The sequence below is a fragment of the Sciurus carolinensis genome, chromosome 11, assembly GCF_902686445.1.
Source record: "Sciurus carolinensis chromosome 11, mSciCar1.2, whole genome shotgun sequence".
Taxonomy (NCBI): domain Eukaryota; kingdom Metazoa; phylum Chordata; class Mammalia; order Rodentia; family Sciuridae; genus Sciurus; species Sciurus carolinensis.
This window is the reverse complement of record NC_062223.1, coordinates 48,814,869-48,816,728: the sequence shown is the minus strand read 5'-3', so window position 1 is coordinate 48,816,728 and position 1,860 is coordinate 48,814,869. Positions and strand designations below refer to the sequence as shown.

General features: G+C 37.6%; 1 non-coding gene across 1 annotated transcript; it reads right to left on the bottom strand.

Moving 5' to 3' along the window:
• Positions 1-1,231: 1,231 nt before the first annotated feature.
• On the bottom strand, positions 1,232-1,305 carry Trnav-cac (transfer RNA valine (anticodon CAC)). The gene has a single exon. It is a non-coding gene; the product is annotated as a tRNA-Val (tRNA).
• Positions 1,306-1,860: the final 555 nt, after the last annotated feature.

Here is a 1,860-nt window from a genome sequence, read left to right as displayed (position 1 = left end):
CCAATGATATTTGTTAACCATAATAGCTAACTCTCTGGCTTGCCAGCATTTCATTTTACAACCTAAACACACATTTTTGTTCCAAAGAGTAGAGGAATCTATTTATATAATGTGAGCAGTTTTTTTTTTTTTTTTAAACTCAAGCAACAGATAATGAGACAGTCACTAATCCCATGTGGCAAATCCTACTCAAAGTGTACTTTTTCTCCTCTTACAGCCAATCTGTTATTTGTTATTGTATTTGTTATTTAGTATTCTTTTAAAAAACTGGGTAGAGACCTCCTAGACTTTTGGTCTTCAAGGCAGAAAAATGCTGTACTACTTGTCAGTCCTTAAGATCACCATATGTAGAACAGATTATCCAAAGCTGCTCCTCTCACTCTACTCATTATTGTTTCTCTTTTACTATCTTACAACATAGGTGGTCCCCCTGAGGCCTTTCCACCAGCTACATGTGTACATTTTTGGTACTTATTCTACTTCTTTGAGTTCCATTTAAAAAAAAATTGGCAATTTGAGAGATGTTAGAGGTACCATTTAAAATTTTTTTTCCATCTCTAGGTTTTATACATTTTGGCACAATCCATTACATTTTTTTTAACAATGCAGTTTTGCTGAATAAATATGTTTTGAACTGAAATCACTTAAAAAGTGTATAGAATTTCTGTGGGCAACGCAGTGGCATAAGTTATTGCAGTTGTTGCCCATTGCTGCTGTTACAGTTATCACAAATTTAGAGACTTAAACAATGCAAAAACGATTATCTTACAGTTCAAGAGGTTAGAAATCCTTCATGGGTTGCACTGGAGTAAGATCAAGCTTTTGACAGGGCTGTGTTCCTTCTGGAAGCTCTAGGGGAGAATCCATTTCCTAGCATTTTCTGGCCTCTAGAAGCAGCCTCAGTCCTTGGCTCATCCTCCATCCTCAAAGCCATCAACATTGCATCTGGGATTCTTGTTCTCAGTCACATTTTCCTCTGACTGATTCTCCTTCCTGCCTCCCTTTTCTAATTGCAAAGACCATCATGATAACATGGGTCAACCCAGATAATCCAGAATAATCTTATTTTAAGTTTGATTGATAGGAAACCTAAATTGTATCTATAATTTTAATTCATGTAATCTAACATATTTACAGGTTCCAGAGACTAGGACATGGGCATTTTGAAGGAATGGCATTATTCTGCTTATGTCAGTTTTATATGTATTTATGTGACAGGTTTTTTTTTTTTTTGCGGTACTGGGGATTGAACCCAGGGCCTTGTGCTTGTGAGGCAAATACTCTACCAACTGAGCTATATCCCCAGACATATGTGACAGGTTTTTAAAAACAGTTTTATGTACCAGACACCCTGATAGGCACCAGGGATGTATTTAGAGAGCAAAAGTGGACATGGTCTCTGACATCTTGAAATTTACAATGAGGTGACATGACATGAATTGGATGATCATAGATGGGTATTAAATTGCAACTGTAGTAAAAAGGTTCTTTGACCTAGTAAAAGAGACTAGAAAAGACTTCTTTCAGACAGAAGTTATCACAGAGTTGAGATCTAAAGGAGCAGTGGGAATTTACCAAGCACCAAAGGGAAGAAAGAAAGTCCCAGGCAGAGGAAATAAAATATGCAAAGGCCTTGGGGCAAGAGTGAGCATAGTCATTTTGAGAAATGGAGATGAAACCTCTGTGGCTGGAGGTCCAGCAGGAAATGGTCTTGATGTCTCATGAGATGGAGCCAAAAAGGGAGCAGATCATGCTATTCATCTGTGTTGGTCATGCCCCAAAACGTTTATACTGACAGCATTTGATAGCCATGCAGTTGTGTAGGTGTTGTAGTGACCTGATAGATCAGATTATCAGAAG